At 40.6% G+C, this 22,958-nt stretch overlaps 1 long non-coding RNA gene across 1 annotated transcript; it reads left to right on the top strand.

Moving 5' to 3' along the window:
- Positions 1–823: 823 nt before the first annotated feature.
- LOC109550906 (uncharacterized) lies at positions 824–22,650 on the top strand. The gene is made up of 2 exons (XR_002177603.3): positions 824–943; positions 22,318–22,650. It is a non-coding gene; the product is annotated as an uncharacterized lncRNA (long non-coding RNA).
- Positions 22,651–22,958: the final 308 nt, after the last annotated feature.

The raw sequence follows: 22,958 nt of genomic DNA, 5'->3' as shown, positions 1-22,958 counted from the left end.
AGGACATACAGCCTGAGGAAGAGGGAGAGAAGGATGCAAAAGAGATATAAGATTTGAAATGTCTCAGACAGTCAAGGCTTGGTTAGAACATGAACACTAAAAGAAGCGATGGCCTAGAGGATAAGAAGGAAATGAGAGTGCTAATAAGACAGGCTCACAGGAATTATGATCACATTGAATGAGGAGAGTAAAGGAAGGGAGCAAATCAATGACGGAAAATCAGAATAGATGGGGGAACAAAAGGGGTTCATTTCTGGACACATCAAATTCGAGGTGTCTGTGGAGCACAGAGGAAGCTCTCTCTGCTAGGCAGCTGAACATATAAGGCCTGGAGCCTAGGAGACAGATGTGGGCTAGAAGTCCCCAACTTTGACCTACGAGCAGTTGAATTCTTAGAAGCAAATGAGATTGCCCATTTGTCCACTCATTCAGTGTTTACCGAGCACTTAGTACCTGTCAGGCACATGAGGAGTATATTAGCTTTCTGTGCTAACAAATTGCCACAAATTGAGAGGCTTAAAACAATACACACTTATTATCTTCCAGTTCTCTCAGTCAGAAGTCTGGGTTGGTTGGGGATGGTTTCTCTGCTCCAAATTTCACCAGGCTGAAATCAAGGTGTCAGCAGGGCTGTGTTCCCTACTGGAGCCTCTGGGGATGAACCTACTTCCAGGCTCATTCAGGTTATTGGCAGAATCCGCCTCCTTGTGGATTCTGAAGGCCCCAGTTTCCTTGCTGGCTGTCAGACAAGCTTTCGTCTCCACCCAGAGGCGGCCTGCATTCTTTGCCATGCTTTCTATGGGGCACACTCAGCATCTGTAGGTGGAGTCCCTCTCCCTCTCATGTTTCAGATCTCTCTGACTTCCTTTCTGCCACATCTCTCTGCTGTCTCCCTCTTCTGAGGTGTCTCTTGGAGAAATGTCTCTGCTTTTAAAGGAGTCATGTGAGTAGACTGGGCCATAACCTTAATTAAAACTGCAAAGTTTCTTTTGCTGTGTAAGGTATTCACAAGATCCAGAGATCAAGGTGCAGGCATCTTTGAAGGCTATTCTGCCTATCACAGGTAACTGGAAATTTGGTATTAGCAAAGCAGACAAAATCCTTGCCTTCATAGCGTTTATAGAGTTGGGGGACATTTAGATCTAAATCAAATGATTATCCAAAGAATTATATAACTATAAAATATGTTGAAATCTCTGAAAGAACACCATAGTATAAAAGGTATGGTGAAGGAAAATGCAGGTTGACCTGGTCTGTGGAGAGAAGGAATGTTTTGCCAAGGGCATGAAATTGAGTTGAGAGCTGAATGATGCATGGGAGCTACCTAGATGAAGAGGGTTAAGGAAACAGCATTTCAGAAGGAAGGAACAGCATATACGAATGTCTTGAGGTGAATGTGGTATTAAGAACTGGAAGAAGGCAGGAGTGTCTGAAGCAGAGGGGATGAAGGACATGGTGTAGGAGGGAGAAGTCGGACATGGAAAAAAACATGGGAAAAGTTTTTGTTTTTACCCTAAAGGGCAATAGGAAAACATTGAAAGGTTTTCTGCTAGGAAATGCCATGTTCAGATTTTCTTTTTACATGATTATTTTGACTGCAGTTTGAAGAAAGTAATGCAGATGCCAAGAGAGCTAGAGTATTACGGATACAGTTCTGTGGTCTCAGAATGAGATAGTAGGAGCTTTACATTGTGGCAAGATAATGAAAAGAGAAAAGTGAATGGGTTTAATAGATGTTTAGAAAGTCTATTAGTCAGGATTCCTTGGTTACATGTAACTTGAACTGTCATATGGGTGAAAAGAGAGAGGTAGGGAGAGTACTATTATCTCACAGTTTCCCCAAATTCAGGAAACCCAGGGATGGCACTGACTGAAGCCAGGGACACAGTGCCCAGGGCCTTCTTGCCATCTATCTCTCAGTACAGTGGGCTCCTTGCCTGCAAAAATAATAGACTAACCAAGAGTGAGGACTGAGGCAGGGGTCGGGGGAACATCCTGCCAGCAGTCCAAGGTTCCCATCTTTACAGTCAGAGAAGAAAGAATCTTCTTTTAAATTTAACTCCATTTAAAAAAATTCCCTGATTAGTTAAACTTCAATCACTTGTCCATCCCTAGAAAAAACATTATGGTTAGGGGTTAGGTCCTACTGGGAGGCACTGCTATTTTCTAGGCATATTTCTCAGCAAAGAGGGCATGCTGTTCTGATAAAACAGAACAATAGGGCTTCCCCGGTGGCGCAGTGGTTGAGAGTCCGCCTGCCGATGCAGGGGACACGGGTTCATGCCCTGGTCCGGGAGGATCCCACATGCTGTGGAGCGGCTGGGCCCGTGAGCCATGGCCGCTGGGCCTGCGCGTCTGGAGCCTGTGCTCTGCAACGGGAGAGGCCACAACAGTGAGAGGCCCACGTACCGCAAAAAAAAAAAAAAAAAAACAGAACAATAAATGCAAAAAGCAAAGTTGATAACGTGTTAGCATATGTAGGACATGGTACATGATAGAGAAAGGGAGGTCCAAAATAATTCCTATGTTAATGGCTGGACCATCTAGATCAGTGACAGCCAGACTATGGCAGGAAATCCTAAGTCCTGGGCTATTGCCTGTTTTTGTAAATAAAGTTTTATTGGAACACAGCCATGCCCATCTCTTTATGTACTGTCTCTGGCTGCTTTCATACTTGAATGGCAAAGTTGAGTAGTTATGACAGAGACTGTGTGGTCCACAAAACTTAAAAGGCTTATTATCTGGCTCTTTACAGCAAGTTTGCCAACTCCTGATCTAGATGGATAGATGTGTCTTTCAAGAGAAGAATCAAGTTTGCGAGGAAGAACACGCATTTGGTTTTGGGCATGTTGAATTTAGGAGTTTTTGAGATATCCAAATCGGAACAACATACACACGTTTGGAGATTTGAAGTTCACTTTTGTCTCTTGTTTTTTTAAATAGTTCAAGGAAGAATTTAATAATTCCCATACTCGTTGGAATAGACTTATTGTTTTGTAGCTATGGTAACTAGTTACCATTACAACCAGTCTTAAATAGGCTTAATCAATCAATGAAAACATGCTCAGAGAACAGGTTTTTGAAAGCAGGCCAATGAGCAACAGGGCCCCTCTTTTGAAAGACAATCAGTTGGCAAGAGCTTCAGCCCAGTGAACACACTGAGAAGTCAACCAGTTTCAGCAGCCTTACCCAAGCAGCCATGCTTCTCCAGCTGATGTCAGCCCATTCACTGAACAGGATACTTCCTAAAACTCAAAGGTAAAATCAGTAGTCTGCTTTGTTTGGAGAGACTGTGTCTAAAAGGATCATAACTCTCCCTTATGAGTGAGAAATACATTCAGCTTTGTGTTGCCATTAATTAATGGTGAGTTCTTCCTTCAACTGAGCCTGAGATTTTAAAAAAGTAAATGTCTCCCATGGTAGTTGTGGCCATGGGAGAGGGAAAATACACTAAGTGAGAAGTCAAAAGTGGCTAGGGTGAAGCTACACAAACTCCAACATTTCATGACTATGTAGAGAAGAAGACTTCAAAGGAGAAAATGAAGGCCATGAAGGTGGGAGGATAATCAAGACAATCTGTTGCCACAGAAGCTGAGGCCAGAAACTGTTTAAAGAATTAAGAAACAGTCAAGAGGGACTTCCCTGGCAGTCCAGTGGTTAAGACTCTGTGCTTCCACTGTAGGAGGCACGGGTTCAGTCCCTGGAGAAGGAACTAGAATCCTACATGCTTCGTGGTATGGCCAAAAAAAAAAAAAAAAAAGGCTGAAATAAAGAAAACTATTTGAAAAAGAAGGAAGAAAGGAAGGAAGGAGGAAGGGAGGGAAAAGAAAAGAAAGAAAGGAAGAAAGAAATAGCCAAGAGAGTAAAATGTCACTGATAATCTACCTAAGATAGGAACTGAAATTTGTCTACTGGGTTTAGTAACAGGGAGATCATTGTGACTTTGGTGAAATCTGCTTGCTTGTACCAATGAGACTGAAATTAAGGTTGGATGTTGAGATGTGAATGGAGATGAGGAAATGGGAATGAAATGTATAAACAGTTCTTTGGTAGATAGAGAAAAAATAGTTTGGTGTCATTTTGTTTTGTTTATAAAATGGGAAAGTCTTGACCATGGTGACATACTGATGTCAAAAATTCAGTAAATACATTGAAGACATAAGAAAGAAAAGACATAATCAATAATATGGTGAAACAGTAAGAGGGGAAGAGACCAGGGTGGTAGTGAAGGAATTGGGTTTAGATAAGAAAATAAGAATCTATAACAAAACAAACTAAAAATGGAAGCAAAAATGGGTACAGATAAGATTAAGTTATAGAATGCATAGCATAAAGTTGCAGGAGAACCCATCTGATTATTTCTTTTGTCTCTTTGGAGGAGGAAGGCAAAGTTATTTTCTGAAATTGAAAAAGAAAATGGAAAAAGTTGGTTCGATACTGAGGAAATTTAGGACATCAATAGGAAGAAGACAGGGTAAACCAAGAATATGACATTGATAAAACCATATTTAAAGAGACAGGCAAAGAAGAGGAACCAGCAATTTGGACTAAGAATGACTGAAGAAAAAGGAAAAAGGGAAAACCAAGATGGTGGTTTAATAGAAATCAAGAGAGAGGAAAGTTTTATGAAAAGAACAGACACTAGTTGCAGACGACAAGTAAGAAAAACGGAAAACAGTACATTAGATTTAGGAACTAGGATGTCATTGGCTTTTACATGGAGACTGGGGCCAGAAATCTGACTATAATAGGTTAAAAGGTGAATTGGGAGATTTCCATTTAAACATAGTGGATTGAACATTATTTATTTTTGCTTCTTTGATAAATGAGAGTATTTACTCTCTATGTTATATTTAGTATAATGAGCATAAAGAAGTTAAAATTTCCATACTACAAGAGTAAAGGACAGGAAAGGACACAACAGATGATAGTTGTCAACAAACTTTTAGAAGGAAAAAGTCAGCAGAGATCAGAAATGTAAATAGCAACTGTCTGTAAGTACCAAAGAGAAAAAAATTATGTCAGTGCTATGGGCTGAATGTTTGTGGCCCCATAATATGCATCTATTGAAACCCTAATGCCCCATATGATGGTATTAGCAGGAGGGGCCTTTGGGAGGTGACTAGGTCATGAGAGCAGAAACCTCAGGAATGGGATTAGTGTTCTTATAAAAGAGACCCCAGAGAGCTCCCTAGTCCCTCCCACCATGTGAGTATTCAAGAAGTCTACTACCTGGAACAGGGCCCTCACCCAACCATTATGACACCATGATCTTGGACTTCCAGCCTCCAGAACTGTGAGAAGTAAATTCCTGTTGTTTATTAGCTACCCACTCTGTGGTATTTTGTTATTGCAGCTCAAATGGACTAGGACAAATAACCGTGAAAGGGTTCAGATGCCAACCGTGAACGTTGACATCAAAAGGTCATGACATGGGCAAAAAGCCCCATATACGTTAAACAGCTAAATCATTATACTAACTGCTGAGATCTCTTGGTCCCTTGACTATTTATGGGCCCTAGAATGCTAGGGCTTAGACATACACACAATTTAGAGTTTGAAGGATTCTGTTCCATAAAATGTCAGATACACTAACATCTGATCTTCCTCATCACCCCAAATGGGCAGGCTCCAGCCCAATCACTGACCAGTTGACACAAGTCTGTCCATGCCACAAAATTTCCAAGAAGCTGATGGGTGACTCTTTCTTAAATGCAAATGAATAAGAAAAGACCACCAGTTATGTGAGGAAAGCCCCTAACACAGCAGAGAGAGACCGATACCACGAGGAAAGGTCAAACAAACAACAACAACACTAGAATTAATAGTTTCAGAGAGATAAAAAAAATATGTAGTTAGGGCTTCCCTGGTGGCGCAGTGGTTGAGAGACCGCCTGCCGATTCAGGGGTCGCGGGTCTGTGCCCTGGTCCGGGAGGATCCCACAGGCCGCGGAGCGGCTGGGCCCGTGAGCCATGGCCGCTGAGCCTGCACGTCCGGAGGCTGTGCTCCGCGGCGGGAGGGGCCACAAGAGTGAGAGGCCCGTGTACCGCAAAAAAAAAAAAAAAAAAAAATGTAGTTAGACATAGATATAGATTATTTACAAGAAATAACAGGGACATGAAGGGTGGCTTAATGCGAGCATAGTTTTAGAGAGGAATATTTGAAGAAAAAGATAAAAATGTTTGAGAATGGGAAAACAAGGGTGGGGGGTTGAGCAGCATTCAAGAGAATAGTAATTTCATCATTATCTATGGACACTATTCAACTTTTAAGTTTTTGCGCACATGTTTGATAAGAATAGTAAACAGTAAAAATAAGCAAATTCGGCATAGGACATGTGGACAAAGAATATAAATAATCTTTTTTAAAATTCTTTACTCTAAAGAGAAGGAAAGATAGCACAACAGTAGTAAGAAAAGTGTAGGATCATGGAAGGTTTTCTATTTTATTATCTTAAGTAGGAAATATTTGAGTATATTTGTAGGTTGGAACGAAGAGTGAGAAGGAGAGAGAGGATCAAAACACAGGTAACAGAGAAAATTAAGGGAGGCGATGCAGGGAGGTAACAGGGTCCACAGTGCAGGTTAAAGACTGATTTCAGGGACAAGTTCTTCTCTTCTCTGAACTGCAAGAGTGGAACACTGATGGAGTTATGCCTGGTGGCTCTCATTTTCTCAGAAAAGGAGAACCAAGGTCACCATCATTGATGCCAATGAAGGGTAAGTGGGTAGGTGAGGATGAGAAGAGTGCTAGTGATTTGGCATATCCTTGTGGGTAATCGAGGAAGCAAGCAAGCCAGAATTGTGTAAAAGAACTTTCAAACCAGTACCTACTGTATAGCAAAGGAAACTCTACTCAATACTCTGTAATGACCTACATGGGAAAACAATCTAAAAAAGAGTAGATATGTGTATCTGTGTAACTGATTCACTTTGCTGTACAGCAGAAACTAACACAACATTGTAAATCAATTATATTCCAATGAAAAATTAATTAAAAAGAAAAGAACTTTCAAACCAAATGGAGGCTCATTAGAGATTGGAGACCATGAGCTGTAGTAACAGAGCTCTATAACAGCTGAATGACTGGGGGTGAGGGTGGCATTTATCAGCTAATTTCTAGGAAGGGTAAATGAATGGCTGGATTGACACTGATTTGCAAGGCCATGAGAATGCTGAGAAGACCAAAAAGTATAATGAAACATTAAGTATTTCATTTTGGAGAGGTTGGGCTACAGAAGGAAGGAAGTAGTGGACTGAACGAAATAAAAGGAGTTGATAATTAGAAGTCTTAGACAACCTGCATATACGGAACAGGGGAAGGAGAAAAATGTAGGGATAATTATGGTCAGAAGTAGAAATATTGGAGTTTAAGATTTCCCAACTTGTGCCAATGTCCTGAGTGTGATCCTGTAGATAGTGACTCAGGGGGTGGGACAGACATTGTTGGGGTGTAAGAAGGCAAGAATCTCTCCACATGGAGAACGAAGACAACCAGGATGGCGGCTGATGACAGAGGAGTAGAAAGAAGAGAGTATACCGGTACCAAAGCTTGAGGAATGATGGGGTGGTGTGGTTACATGGGGGCACCACCGAGGAAGGAGGCTGCCGAAAGGTAGAAGTATATGGATCTATAGGTAATAAAAGGCACCAATGTCCTTCCAAACAGTTCTAAATCTTTCCCTGTCTCTTTACTCCAATGAATGTGGTTACCTGGCCATACCAGCCAAAGAATCCAGTGTCAGTAAAAAAGCAAGTTGGATGAGATTAAGAATTGCTGCAAAAGGAAAAACTATCATGAGAAAAACGCTGGAGGTGGTGCAACAGAAGGGAATCCAAGTCAGCCATAAACAGGTACCTGCCCAAATGCTTAGGGCCAAGACAAAATCAGGATGGGCCCAACAGAAGGCAATCAGGATACCAGGGCCAAGTCAAAGAGAATAGCTCCTTTAAATTCCAATTTTTATATACCTGTATATTTGAGACATATGAAAGCTCCCTATTAAATTGTCAGCATACAGTGATATTAAGGGCATGATAAATAGAAGGATGCAGAGAGATAAGAGTGGACAGTCAGGAGCTGATTCTGGACAGTGTGGAGAGGACCAATACAAACCTGCTCCAGAATGACTAGCCCACGGATGTTAGTGAGAAGACCATTTGGGGTGTAGGACACTGGCCGTTGAGGTCTCTGTTTTGCATTTGCCCGTGAGCACAGCATGGAAGCCTTTGCAATAGGTGGTAAGGTGATTCGCAGAATGTGTTCCCTGCCTTCTCCTCTTCTCTAATATCAAATGTGGAATGTTTTCCAGCCCCTGTGGTGTGTCACACCAGGGCACCATGATGACTCCTCTTGTTTATTACTTCCCTCTTCTGTCTTCCTGCTCCTTGTTTCTACTTTTATAATGGCAGGCTCTTTCTTGGCAATTTTTATCTCTGAGCTTAGCGCCCCTCCCCATTTCCTCTGCCTTTTTACTCCCCATATGTGCTTTGATTTATTAACAAACCTACAGGGAGCCTTGGAATGAAGAAAACTAAAAAATGATTGCTGCATTCCTCCAATCTTCCTGAGCCCACAGGCTCGAGGCATCAACCGCCTAAGTATTCACAGAAAGTTATTTTAGGGAATGAATCTGGGGCCATTGTAAAATTCCAATGGCTTTAGTTTCCTCACAATTTTCTGATATTTAAGCTTTTTAGACAGGATTGTCTGAAGCTATGTAGTTTAAGGGTCTCTAAGTAATAATTATAATCATGGATCTACCTCTAATGCCCTGTATTAGAGCAAGACTCCATACCTCTCTGTTGTATAAAATAGGGAGCACAAAAAATAACCTTCCTTTAAGAGCTGTGGTCAATAAAAACTAATAAATACTGCCATGAAACAGCCAGGATTTGGATGCAGGAATGGGGTGCTTGAGAAACACTAAATAAAATGATGTAGTGAACAATGTAAGAATTGAGAACTCAGGGTACTCTGCCAGCTGAAAATATTAATGTCAAACATGAATAAAGTCAGGCTTCTCAGAGGCAAAATTCTGCTTTAGGAACACAGTATCACTACCCGCCTCCACTTTTCCTCCATTTGGGATCTTGTTCCTGACCTCCAGGGCAGCAACGCCCTTTTAATTCCTGTTAATTGCCTGGACCTCTCCATCTCTGTATTACCCACTCTGGCAACCATCTGCACAGTGTTCTACCACTTTCCCCTACTTCCTTCTCTCCAAATTTGATCTGGCCTATGCACAAACCTCCAGGACTTAGTTATCTGCTGGATGACAGTTGATAGCAAGGGGATGAATAAGGGCTATCTTCCCAGCAAAGTGTTTGATTGGGTCTAAGTAGCAATGCCTCCATCAGTACAAATGCATAGACTTTCATAAACTGCCCTTAATGTGTTCACTAACCCTGGAAATTTCAAGCCATGTATCTCACCGTGTGGAGGAGAGATTTTAGATTATTTGGGGTTTTCAGCATATTTCAGTTGGCATTATGAAAGCAGTTGCCAATTCTATCTACAACCTTGAAGGAGGGCCATCTATTAATAAGAGAAATCAATATCTCAGGGCAAAGTTTCTACCTCACTTCAAGAGGTAGAAACTACCGATTACTAAGACAACTTCATCTTCCATATCCAACCAAGCAAGAGGAACCTCTTTGATCCTGACCCAACTCCTTAACATTTTAGGTAATGCAGATAAAGTTGACTTCCAATAACCCCCAGGTGGATTATCTGCAAATATGGTTTTTACCTTCTTATGTTGACATTGTCATTTATTTTGTCTATTTAAGCCCTCTAAAAGCATTACTGTTGCTTCTGTTTACTCTTATCCCCTGCATGCAATAACGATAATTCCTAACATTTGTTTGGCATTTCATGGTTTTGAAGCATTTTCACATGCATTATCTTATTTGATGTAGTTTCTAACTAATCCAAAGTTGGAAGGAAAGTCTCCGAAATAACATTTTGTCATTAATTTTTTTCCTTGGGAAGATATATGCTAACATGTTGCAAGTCAATTAAAAAACAAAACAAAACATAACATGTATGAGATAGTGCTGATCTTTTGCACAAGTCTGAGTAGGTTGCACTGAGTATGCCAGTGACCATCTCAACAAATGGGGAAAGGGGAGGAAGTAAGCAGATAGATGATCAGAAATCTCCAGTTCCTTGTCACACTGTCTTATTGTTGGGCTCAAAGGCAAGATCAAAGTCACACTAGAAAGTGGATTTAGGCCCTTGTATTTATGGTCAATTGACTTTCAACAAAAGTAACCAAGCACATCAATGAGGACAGGATAGTCTTTTCAACAAATGGTACTGGGACAAATGGATATCCACATGCCAAAAGATGAACTTAGACCCTTACCTCACACCACACACAAAAATTATCTCAAAATGGATCAGAGACCTGACTGTATGAGCTAAAACTGTAAAACTTTTGGAAGAAAACATAGGATAACATATTCAAGACTTTGGGTTAGATACAGCTTTCTTAGATATGACAATAAAAGCAGGATACATAAAAGAAAAAAGCAATAAATGGGACGTCACAAAATTCAAAACTCTTGTACATCAAGATATCGTGGAGAAAATAAAAAGACAACCCATAAACTGAAAGAAAATATCTATAAATCATATCTGATTAAAAAATTTTATATTAAGACTATCCAATGAGCTCTTACAGATCCATATACAGATCTTCCTTGATTTACGATGGGTTTACATCCCAATAAGCCCATCGTAAATTGAAAATATCGTAAGTCGAAAATGCATGTAATACACCTAACATAATGGACATCACAGCTTAGCCCAGCCTACCTTAAATGTGCTCAGGACACTTACATTGCCTACAGTTGGGCAAAATCATCTAACACAAACTCTATTTTATAATAAAGTGTTGAATATCTCATGCAAGTTATTGAATACTGCGCTGAAAGTGAAGAAGAGAATGGTGGTGTGGGTACAGAATGGCTGTAAGTGTACTGGTTGTTCACCCTCACGATCGTGCAGGTGACTGGGAGCTGTGGCATCAGGAGAGCGTGTGGTACTGCCTATCACTAACCTTGGAAAAGATCAAAATTCAAAGTACAGTTTCTATTGAATGCGCACTGTTTTTGCAGCATAGTAAAGTCAAAAAATTGTTAAGTCTAACCGCGGTGAGCTGGGGACTGTCTGTATAAGACAAACAACTCATCATAAAATAGGCAAAAGATTTGAGTGGACATTTCACCAGAGAAGATATACAAATAGCTAATAGTACATGAAAAGATGGCCGACACCATTAGTCATTAGAGAAATGCAACCATAATGTGGTACCATTTCACATCCACTAGAATGGCTATGATTTTTAAAAAAAGAAATAATAACAAATATTGTTGAAGATATAGAGAAAAAGAAGCCTTAAATGTTACTGATGGGGTAAAACAAAATGGAATAGCCACTTTGGAAAACACTTTGGCTGGGTCTTAAAAGTGAAACTTTAATTTACTACATGGCCCAGCAATTCCATCCCAGGGTATCCACCCAAGAGAATTACAAGCATATAACCACACAAAAACTCATACTCCAATGTTCATAATAGGATTATCATAATGGACAAAGTGGAATCAACCTCTTTTCTACCAACTGGTGAATGGATTAAACAGACTGTGGGATACAGATGACCCCTGAACAACACAGCTCTTATACACAAAACTTTTTCAATAAATTTAGTACTGTGTTTATGGTCCGAGATTGGTTGAATCTGTGGATGCAGAGCCCGCAGATGAAGAGGGACAACGATGGGACCTGAGCATCCACGGATTTTGGTATCCATGGTGGGTCCTGAAACCAATCCCTCACAGAAACCAAGGGACAACTGTGTCCATACAACAGAATACTATTCAGCAATAAAAATGAATATAGTTCTGATAAATTCTACAACATAAACTTCAAAAATATTACACTAAGTAAAAGACAACAGATGCAAAAGACCAAATACTGTGATTCTATTCATATGAAATGTTGAGAACAGGCAAATCTATAGAAACAGAAAGTATATTAGTAATGCCTAGGTCTAAGGCAGAAGGAGGGATTTAGGAATGGGATGCGGGTTAACTGTAAAAGGATATCAGATATCTTATTGAGGTGATAAAAATGTTCTAAAAGTGGATTACGATGATCGTTACAAAGCTCAGTAAATTTACTAAAAATCATAATATAGGTAAATTTATGTTGAAAATTATATCTCAATAAATTTGTTTAAAATTCATTTAGGAGTTATAGTTAAATCTCCATTTCCCATCTTGATTTAAGAGAACTGTAAGCAAAATCCCAAACTCTAGATTATCCAAGGAGATTTGTCATTGCATTTTGCTTTAAAGCAAGCTTTCTGATTTATAATTGAATTTGAATTTGCTCTAGATTTAGTTAATTCACTTCCAACAAATTTATGATGGAAAGAAAACCTCATTCAAGAGGAACTTGGAATTAACCCTGTTTCATCTTTCTCTGTCTTTCCTACTCAATTGTTTTCTGCTCCCAACTGCAGGCAGACTTTGTTTTATTGCATTCTGCTTTACTGCACTTCACAGACACTGTGTTTTTTACAAACTGAAAACTTGTGGTAACCCTCCATCAAGCAAGTCTATCAGTTCCATTTTTCCAACAGCATTTGTTCACTTTTTGTCTCTGTGTCACATTTTGGTAATTCTCAGAATATTTCAAGCTTTTTTATTATTATTACATTTGTTACAGTGATCTGTGATCAGTGATCTTTGATGTTACTATTATAATTACTTTGGTGTGCCACAACTGTGCCCACATAAGACAGCAAGTATAGGTGATAAATGTGTGTCCTCTGACTGCTCCGCTGAACAGCCGTTCCCGTCTCTCTCCTTCTCCTTGGGCCTCCCTATTTTCTATGCTACAATATTGAATTTAGGCCAATTAATAATCCTACAATGGCTTCTAAGTGTTCCAGTGACAGGAAGAGTTGCACATCTCTCAGTTTTAATCAAAACCTAGAAATGATTAATCTTAGTGAGGAAGGCATGTTAAAAGCCAAGATAGGCTGAAAGTTAAGCCTCTTGCAACAAACAATTGGCCAAGTTTTGAATGAAAAGGGAAAGTTCTTGAAGGAAATTAGAAAGTGCTACTCCAGTGAACACATAAATGATAAGAAAGTAAAATTATTGCTGATATGGAAAAAGATTTAGTGATCTGAATAGATCAAACCAGCTACAACATTCCCTTAAACCAAAGCCAAATCCACAGCAAGGCCCTACCTCTCCTCAATTCTATGAAGGCTGAGAGAGGTGAGGGAGCTGCAGAAAAGTCTGAAGCTAGCAGAGGTTGGTTCGTGAGGTTTCAGGAAAGAAGCTGTCTTGATAACGTAATAGTGCAAATAAGGTGAAGCAGCAACTGCTGCTGTAGAAGCTGCAGCAAGTTATACAGAACACCTAGCTAAGGTGTTTGGTGAAGGTGGCTACACTCAACAGATTTTCAATGTAGATGAAACAGCCTTCTCTTGGGAGAAGATACCATCTGGGATTTTCATAGCTAGAGAGAAGTCAATGCCTGGCTTCAAAGCTTCAAAGGACAGGCTGATTCTCTTATAAGGGGCTAATACAGCTGGTGACTTTAAGTTGAAGCCAATGGTCATTTGCCATCCCCAAAATTCTACGGCCCTTAAGAATTGTACTAAACCTACCCTGCCTGTGCTCTCTAAATGGAACAACAAAGCCTGGATGACAGCACTTCTGTTTATAATATGGTTTACTGAATATTTTAAGTCCACTGTTGAGACCTACTGCTCAGAAAAAAGATTCCTTTCAAAATATTACTGCTCATTGACAATGCACTTGGTCACCCAAGAGCTCTGATGGAGATGTACAATGAGATTCATTTTGTTTTCATGCCTGCTAACACAACATCCATTCTGTAGCCCATGGATCAAGGAGTCATTTTAACTTTCAAGTCTTATTATTTAAGAAATATATTTCGTAAGGCTATAGCTGCCATAGGTAGTGATTCCTCTGATGGATCTGGGCAAAGTCAACTGAAAACCTTCTTGAAAGGATCTATTATACCATTCTAGATGCCATTAAGAACATTCATGATTCATGAGGAGTCAAAATATCAACATAAGCAGGTGTTTGGAACAAGCTGATTCTAACCCTCACAGATGACTTTGTGGGGTTCAAGACTGCAGTGAAGGAAGTCACTGCAGATATGGCAGAAAGAGCAAAAGCACAGAATTCGAAGTGGACCCTGAAGATGTGACTGAATTGCTGTAGGCTCATGATAAAATTTTAATGGGATGAGGAGTTGTTTCTTAAGCATGAGCAAAGAAAGTAGTTTCCTGAGATCGAATCTACTCCTGGTGAAGATGCTGTGATGATTGTTAAAATGACAACAAAGGACTTAGAATATGACATAAACTTACGTGATAAAGCAGTGGTAGGGTTGAGAGGATTGACTCCAATTTTGAAAGAAGCTCTACTGTTCGTAAAATACTGTCAAACAGCATCGCATGCTACAGGGAAATCGTTCGTGAGAATCAACCCACGTGGCAAACACCATTGTTGTCTTATTGTAAGAAACTGCCACAGCCACCCCAACCTTCAATAACCATCACCCTGATAAGTCAGCAGCCATCAACATAAAGGCAAGACCCTCCATCAGCAAAAAAGAAATGACAACTTACTAAAGCCTCAGATGATGGTTAGCATTTTTAAGCAATAAAGTATCTTTTAATTAAGGTATGTACATTGCTTTTTTAGACATAATGCTATTGCACACTTAATAGACTATAGTATAGTGTAAACATAACTTTTATATGCACTGGGAAACCAAAAATTTGTGTGACTGCCTTTATTGCAGTGGCTTGGAACTGAATATCTCAGAGGTAAACCGGTACTGTGTAGAGAGTGTGGTTTCTCAAACACAACCAAGCAGAGAGGATCTATTAACTTGCAGAGTTTCTCTGAGCAGAGACACTTAGATGTTTGTGGTTCAAAGTTTAAGCAGCGTGACATGTTCAGAAATTTCACAGGCCTGAGAGATCTTTATTCTAGTTTCATTTTTCTCTTCGACCTTGGGGCTATGAACCTATCTCAATTTCTTTACAGTTTTATTTAATGATACACCCGTCATCTATAAACTAGAATAGATCAATTCTTCTCTAGGCAGCTATAGATGTATTGCCTGAGGTTATAAAAATCTGTGTGTTTCAAAAACTGCTGATAGATGGAATAAATTAGATTATGTATAATTTTATATATATATAAAACTATATATTATAAAACATTAGGTTTTATATGTATCACACACACACATCTCATACACTACTAGTTCTTAAATGTCTGTGGATATTTGTGATTCATAAAATACAAGATTAGAATGTTATTGAATTCATTGTAGATCTATGCTTTTTATTTTTTCAATTAATAGTTTTATGTTTATGTGAGATGATTATACATATTTTTTTCTGATGCCCCCAAATTTGGAACCACTAAATATTTCTAAAGTCACTTTTATCTCTAATCCATGCCTTTAGGCTTCTCTGATATGTACAAGTTAGACTGAATCAAGGTGATATGATATTAACAAAACTTACAATTAAGTGTAGAGCTATAAGAGTATTCTCAATGAATGTGACATGCCAGTTGAGGAGTTTCTAGTTTGAATTTCTTTCATTACTGGACAAACAACGAAATGCTTATAATACTTCGTTAGGATATCCAAACCAAAGTAGCAACCTGCTGATTAGAACATAAAAATTTTCACTAGGAAGTAAAGGGAGTGTTCTAATCAGTGTGGCAGGCAGAATTCTCCCAAGATCCCTAGGCACTGGGGTACATGCTCTGTATAATCCCCTCCCCTTAAGAGTGCACATGTCATGAAGAACCTAGGGGCAAGACGGGAATAAAGATGCAGACCTACTAGAGAATGGACTTGAGGATACAGGGAGGGAGAAGGGTAAGCTGGGACGAAGTGAGAGAGGCATGGACATATATACACTACCAAATGTAAAATAGATAGCTAGTGGAAAGCGGCCGCATAGCACAGGGAGATCAGCTCGGTGCTTTGTGACCACCTAGAGGGGTGGGAGGGAGGGAGACGACGTAAGAGGGAAGGGATATGGGGATATATGTATAACTGATTCACTTTGTTATAAAGCAGAAACTAGCACACCATTGTAAAGCAATTATACCCCAATAAAGATGTTAAAAAAAAAAAGAGTGCACAGGACCTCTGAATAGGATAGGATATCATTCTGTGATTAATTATATTATCTGGCAAGAGTGAAGGGATTTTGGAGATATTAACTAAGGTCCCTAATTATATGACTTTAAGTTCATCAAAAGGGAGCTCATTCTGGACCTTTACTAATCAGGTAAGTGCCTTAAAAGGGCTGTACAGGTCAGAAAAAGAGAAAGTCATCAGAGACACACTGCTGCTGGCTTTGAAGACACAAATGGTCATGATGTGAAGAAGGTCACCTGGCAGGGAAAGTTCAAGTCCTCCAGGAACTGAGGGCCTCAATTCTACACCTGTAAGGACGGAATTTGGCCTCGGCTGTGAACTTGAAAGAAGACCTTAGGTGAGACTGCAGCCCTGTCTGACACCTTGATTTCAGCCAGATGAGAACATGAGCAGAGGACCCAGTTAACCCATCTGGACTCCTAACCCATGGAACTGACATAATACTTTCACCTTGTTTTAAGCCACTATTTGTTAGAGAGTGAAAACGACTACAGTCAGATGTGGTAAAACAGAATGAAGAGTCGTGTTCCTGAAGGGACCCCAGCCCGATTCCACTCCCCGCAAACCCACTGTCCTCTGTGCACTGTCAGACGTCCTGGTTGACCGAAGCCCCTTCTATGGCCAACCGTGGACTTGACTGAATAAGGCCTGAATTCTCAATGTCTCAGCTCTTAGACAGATGCATGGTGGGGAGTTGGCGTGGGGGGCATGGAGACTGGAGATAGAGTCCTGCCACCCTCTCTGATAGCCTCTGTCACAGGGAGGTGAGAATACTTTCTATCTGCCTTTGTTCACCTGGAACCACCCACCCCCCCAAAAAAAAGAACTCCCTTTACCTGACTGTCCAGAGGAACAAATACCGGTTTGTCCCCTTACAAAGAGCAAATTTGGGGCTTATTCCCAGAAGAGCTGAGTTTTCTATGTTGACTTGGTTACTTCACTCTAGAAAGACCAGCAACTGGCAACTTGAAATAACTAAAAACAAAACAAAATTTCTGCTTGAGCTGACATCCTGATTTTATAATATGTCTACCCCTTTGGCCTCACTCCATGCTTTGTTCCCTAAAGGTCATGGGCAATGCTTACTCCAGGGTCTCTAAAGAAACTCAGCCCAATTACAAGTTTCTGACTCAACACCTGATCCAAAGAGCCATCCCTCCTACCCTTCCCCTGGCCCCTCAGTAGTCCACAGCCACACTGGCTGGGGCAGCCTTGCAGGGTGACAGCTTTCGTCCTGAAAGATGGAGGCAGTGTTCTGGCTGCCGGTCCACTCGGCATAATTATCCCGCCCGGGGTTTTGCCCATCATATTGTAACGAATTGCTTTGGAGAGAAAGATCAAACAGCAGGGAAAGCCTCAAGAGGAAGAACACATCTGTTAAGAACTCCCACTGAAAATGTTATAAAGCATTTTTGCTTACTAAATCTTTCAAGTCTGAAACTAAGGGCAACTTAGCTGCCTTGCTTTAAGGAAAGAGAGAGATTGGGAAAGAGAAAGGTGGTGGGGCCGGGGTGGGGGTGAAGATTGGAAAACAGACTTAAGAAGTCACCAAAACTAAGTGAAAAATAATACACACACACCCAGAAAGCCATACGAAATTAAAAGTGCTTTGTGCAGGATAAATATCTAAAACACGCTTTTAAATATTATAAATACATACCTTTAAGATACCTTTTGTGTATGCATTTAAGACACAAAGGTGTCAATAACGCATAGGACTGCTTTATACACAAACACATGTGATCCCAATTTACGAGTGTTTCTAAAGGTTTTAATTCTTGGCTCTGTCCCTGATTGCAGAGATTCAAACCAACAAGGTCAACAATTTCTTTTTGTTGTACATCCTTGGAATTGTCTCTGCCCTCTAGCAAATACTCTATAAGTTTCAGCAATTACTAGACCTTTGTGTCACTCACTGTGATCCTATAAAATAAAATATCCATTAGAATAAGGAGGGGGAAAAAGCCTGAAATTTCACAAGGTTTGGGGGTCCCAGATTGGGCACCTGCTATATCATACATCACCATATGTTAATGCTTTTATTCCTCTACATGATTGTAATGATACTTACGTAGGACACAGTTGTCTATTCTATGACTCTTCTACAGCCACCGAATGCGTATTTGCTTAAGCTGTGAAATGAGACTGGAATTTATAGGAAGTACAGCAACTACCTCACAAACCCATAACCACGATGTCTGGGTCCTAATAGTGTTCTCCAGAAGGCACAACTGTGTTTTCCTTTCCTCTCCTCTCCCTCACCCGCCCCTCCTCCTGCCCCCTTCCTCTCTATGCAAAAAGACAAATAGTTGTGGAGACCCCCGCAAAAGCCCAGGAAACTGGACAGAAGAGTGACAGGCTAGGCGCAGGAAGGGGGGCCCCTGCCACAGAGTTGCAAATAGGTCTCTTTCTTGGGTTTGCACAGAAAGTCCTCTGAATGAGCTTGCTGCTCCCTGTCCCCTACCTTCTCCCCGATTGTTAATACAGGCAGGGAAAAGTACACACTGAGGAGTTTCGAAGGGTGGTGGAGGGGGGGACTCTGGGAAATTTGCTAGAAATGAGTGACTCTCCATTTGGTGGAATACAGTCAATTCCTAACTGTCTGCACCAGTGCTGGAGACAGTGCGGGGATGGTCCAAGGCCCAGAGGAGGTTTCCCTGTAGCCACAGTATGGAGCTCAGCTGCCCTCATCAAAGCCAGCCCCTCGTTCCTAACTGCTGACTCACTCACGGGCTCGTTCAGACCAACCAGCCATCCACACCAGGCCTCTGCCAGGAGCAAAGCGTGGCTTCTCTGCACAGGGTGGAGAGGATGAAGGTACAGGAAGATGTCCCGAGATGCCTGCCATTTCTCAGGGCCACGGTGTTGGTGCTGAGCCTTGTGAGGCCACCCTGTTTCCCCGGAGGCACAGACCATGCTGACCTGGGCTTATTTGTGTTTTTGTTTGTGACCAGGATTGAGTGGGTGGTGATCAGTGTTCCCTGAAAACCGCCTGGGGCTGAACTATGGGGAGAGCTTCCCTTCCCTTAAGTCTGGCCCTCCTCCCCACTGGGCACATTTGGTCTGAGAACTCTTGCGCTGCTCTTTATGATTCAAAAATCTCAGGAGAGCTGGCACTCTAGCAGCCTCCACTTTTACTTTCAAGAGGAATTCTAGAGGCCAGCATTTTAGCCAAAAGGAATAACTCTCTAAGGGTCCCAAGTCAGACGTGGTGCTATCTTACAGGAGGGGAAAGCTCTACTTTTGTATCACCAATGACACGTTTTCTCACTAAAAAAGAGTCTTATTTTAATAACAAAGCTACCAAAAAGCCACCTCTAAAATTCATATAACTCTTATTAGTCGCTTTAAGTATTTAAGTACTTTTTTCTTTTTTAATACTCCGAGGGTTGTTATGCTACAGAGCCATGGGATACGATAATGCCTTCATTTTGAGAAAGAATAAACTGAGGCTGGAAACACAACTATACACAGCTTAAACTGTGCATCTGTACGTGTCTTGTATGTTTCTTCCTAATCAAAAGTACAGAGCCATTAAAATTGCAGCGGGGGGAATAATAGGGAAAATTTTTTTAAACTAACCAAAACACCACTGCTAAGTGTTTCTAGTATGGAAATATTAGTACATTTTCTTCTAATTTTCTATGAAATTATTTTAAAATCTATGGTGTTTTAGCATTCATACTGTTTGTGTATCCTTACATTTACAAAAATATTAAGAACATACATGATCACGTCAATTACCTATTCTAACAATAAAACATCTTCATGAATGAACATGCCTTCATTTGCTAAATGATTTCCCTAATTTTTAACCTTTATATGGTTTCTAGTGCCACATTAATATAACAAGTACTGTGTTCAAATCTTTGCTTTTTTTTGCTTAAAAAAATGCTTAAATTCAGTCAACCAATGGTCTACAGAATATTTTTTTAGATTCCGATTTTTTAAAGATATTTGGAAGTTAGTTTAAAATCAGTTGCTTTGAAATTATCTATGTTTTATATTGATTTTCTTCAGTTTTTTTTCCTTATGTAGCCACATCTATAGTTTTCACACTTCCACAAATAAGCAGATGTTACAGGTATATTGTTTTATGGCTGGTTGCTTAAAAACTTACTCAGGATATTCAATGAAGACATCAGCTGGAATAAAATTACAAAGAATTAATCCTAAAACTTTTCATTACAAATTTGTTTGGGGGTTTTGTCTGTTGTTTTGTTTCTCGATACCTGCATTAACTGGATGAATATAACTAGCTAGATAACTGGAAGGATTTTGTGAGGGGACACAAACGTCCTTCATTTAGATCGCGAAATAACAGCAAGCTTTAGAGGGGAGCCAAAACCTAGAAAACTGCCAGGCGTATAGGATCTGTGACACAAAGCGAAGATAAGAATATTCTTTACACACACACACACACACACACACACACACACACACACACACTCTCTTCCTCCACTCCCTGTCTCTGGCCTTCCAGCTTGACCTTGCCTGACTGGAAATACAAGCATCCTCTCTCTCGTGTTATCATGATGCTGAAGCAATAGAACACTTTAAAATACTAATACTCGGGGAACGGCTAAGGATCTTCCATTTTAATGTCACCTTTAAAAGTGAGGAAATATGTAGTCAGCGTGTGGACAGTTTTCATTTGCTGTCATTGACATATTTTGTAAACTTCCCCGATCTTGACACTGACCTTCACAAATAACTATATACGTGGTTTATATTATTAATTTTTCCTGTGTTCTTCTTAGCCCTTCTTTTTGCTCCACGGACAACTGTGTGTCCCAGCATTACAATACATTTCTGCACAAGAAGTTTATGTCTAGAGAGAAATTTAACATTCCGACGGTTTTTCTTCCCACATCCAGACACAGAGTGTCCCCTGCATCCCATCTGCAGGTACAAGATGGTGGACAGATAACCAGGAACAAAACTCAGGCCTGGAATTCACGCGGCTTTGTGAAGCTCTGAAAAGAATTAAACATTAAGAACATTCATGACCTGTAAAACATATCCTCTAGGGGCCCGGCCTGCAATTTTTGGCCAATAATTGTATGTGACAGCAGAATACAAAGAACACAGCTTGGACGCAGTGCCTCTGAGCACTCCAGAAATGAACAGTGATTTTAATCAGACTACCTACATTGGGCGATTGTCCAAGGTATTTGGCCCTTTACTCCTCTCCCTTCTAAAACTTGCTGTTAAAAAGTGCTTGAAAGTAAATATAACAATGTTTTTGAGGGCCTTAAACCCTAGTTTGAGTTGGTATGTTTCCTTACAATCACCTTCATGATTGCTTTTAATTCCACTGAGTCGCAATCTTGACGTTATTGACAAGAAGAAAAGAACAAACAAAAAGTAACTGAGGAGAGCAATGCTTCCAAACACTCCTTAAAACCTAGTTTACCTGTAGTTTAAATACGATCAACTGTCGCCATCTGCTGTCTACATGTTGGATTTTTTTCCCCCCAAAAGAAAGAACTAAGACACAGGCATACTTGCAGTCATGGAAATGTTTCCGTGTGTGTGTGTGCGCGCGTGCGCATGTATGCCGAAGACGGGCAATAATTTTCCAGCATTCTAACTAATTTAGTATGTTTTTAAGAACCTATACCTAGTTGAGCCCCCATAGCCTCTAATTTAACACAAGACTTTTACTTATGGAGTTACCATCACAGACAAAATGAAGTTGCAGCCCAGGACAAATAAAAGATTAAGAACTTGTGTTAAAGGACAGGGCACAGGTGATGGTTCATAGGGAATGACCTGAGGCCTCAGTGTATTTCTCCACCTTGATGGGACCACAGATAACCCCACGAATGTAACTGTCTCCCTCTAAAATCTAATTTTCTGAGTGTCCAGGGTTCCCTGATGGCTTCTGGTTAACACAGGAGATTTTAATGAATATACTCCTCCTCACAGGGGCACGCCTCAGCTAACCAACCAAGGCTTCCCCAAATATAACATTATCCAACCTATTTGGAGGGTATTCCCCAGACACATGTATTTAAGCCTCACAACAACCTTAACAGGTAGCTATTTAAATCTGTTTTATAGATGAAGCCATTGAGACCCAGGAAAGCTGATGGCAGAGCGGCTAAGTGACAGCCAGGACAGAGCTGGACTCGAACCCAGGTCCCCAAGCCACATCTGGACCACGGAACCACACTGTTGCCCAGGGAACAACTCAGCAGGCAGCTAAGAGGATTCCCCCTTTGCAGCTTGCAGCCAGGAATGATCAACCCATTTCCCACTCCCAACTCATCTCCACCAAAACTTCTCCTTTGGAATTTGTCTCCGGCATCACTTATCAAAAAGCTCTGCTGAAGTCTTCTTTCTCCCTGACCACTCGGAATATGCTTGCCTAATAAAATTTCAGTTGGCAGCCCATCTGCTCTGTGTCTCCCTACTGTTCCCTAAAAAAATACATTTATTTGATTTTCCACTGTCAGAGTATACTTTCCGGGGACAAAAAGTGATTTTCTTTTCCTGATGCTTCCATAGAAACGAAGCTCCACGAGCAAGTGGCTCTCACACACAGGATACGTCCAGGTCTTGGGAAAACCTCACATGTGTATATCTGTGTTATTGGGCCCTGCAGGCCAACAGTTTCTGGTCTGTAACACTGCAGACACTAGTCATTCAAAGTAGCTTCCCAGGGTTATAAAACATTTTCTAAGAAACCAACACATCTCTAT

The sequence above is a fragment of the Tursiops truncatus genome, chromosome 15, assembly GCF_011762595.2.
Source record: "Tursiops truncatus isolate mTurTru1 chromosome 15, mTurTru1.mat.Y, whole genome shotgun sequence".
NCBI lineage: Eukaryota > Metazoa > Chordata > Mammalia > Artiodactyla > Delphinidae > Tursiops > Tursiops truncatus.
Note: the sequence above shows the minus strand (reverse complement) of the source record. Positions and strands in the feature narration are given on the sequence as shown.